The following is a 997-nucleotide window of genomic DNA, read 5'->3' on the forward strand; positions in this document are numbered from 1 at the left end:
GCCTTTGACAGATCAGAGACTACATTGGCTAAATTAGAAGTGTTTTGTTCAGACTCTGTCTATGCTGAGAAGATGATGGATATGGCTTGCTATTGTTCAGCCTGTTGCGTCCACCATTGTTAAAGCCTTGTTGAGGCTTTTGTTGATCCTTCCATGAGAAATTTGGATGATTTCTCCATGATGAGTTATAGGTGTTTCCATAAGGTTTACCCATGTAATTAACCTCGCCATGGCAGGGTTCTCAGGATCATAAGCTTCTTCAGAAGCTGCCTCTCTAGTACTGTGGATGCATGTTGCAATCCATTCAGATTTTAGAGATCATGTTAAACTTGTTGAGTCAACACTTTGTCTAAGCCAATATGGCATTCAGAGTATCAATTTCAAGAACTCCTTTCTTCTGAGGTATCCCATTGTTCACGGAATTCCTCTCAGAAGTGTACATGAAATAGTTATTGCAACCATGTCAATGAGCTCTTGAGCCTCTTCAGGCGTTTTCTTCAGGTGAATAGATCCACCTGCAGAATGATCCAATGACATTTTCGAAAATTCAGAGAGACCATAATAGAATATATCTAATATGGTCCATTCCGAGAACATGTCAGATGGACATTTCTTGGTCAGCTGCTTGTATCTTTCCCAAGCTTCATAGAGGGATTCACCATCTTTTTGTTTGAAGGTTGAACATCCACTCTCAGCTTGCTCAGCTTTTGAGGAGGAAAGAATTTATCCAAGAAGGCAGTGACCAGCTTATCCCATGAGTCCAGGCTATCCTTGGGTTGTGAATCCAACCAGATTCTAGCTCTGTCTCTTACAGCAAAAGGGAAAAGCATGAGTCTGTAGACTTCAGGATCAACTCCATTCGTCTTTACAGTCTCACAGATCTGCAAGAACTCAGTTAAAAAATGATAGGGATCTTCAGATGAAGTCTATAAAACTTGCAGTTTTGTTGCATTAAAGCAACTAGCTGAGGTTTCAGCTCAAAAATTATTGGCTCCAA

The 997-nt window shown here is 40.5% G+C and overlaps 1 non-coding gene across 1 annotated transcript; it reads left to right on the forward strand.

Annotated features, from left to right (window-relative positions):
• Nucleotides 1–595: 595 nt before the first annotated feature.
• LOC130964208 (small nucleolar RNA R71) lies at nt 596–698 on the forward strand. The gene has a single exon (XR_009080311.1). It is a non-coding gene; the product is annotated as a small nucleolar RNA R71 (small nucleolar RNA).
• Nucleotides 699–997: the final 299 nt, after the last annotated feature.

This window comes from Arachis stenosperma, chromosome 2 (genome assembly GCF_014773155.1).
Source record: "Arachis stenosperma cultivar V10309 chromosome 2, arast.V10309.gnm1.PFL2, whole genome shotgun sequence".
In the NCBI taxonomy this organism is placed as follows: domain Eukaryota; kingdom Viridiplantae; phylum Streptophyta; class Magnoliopsida; order Fabales; family Fabaceae; genus Arachis; species Arachis stenosperma.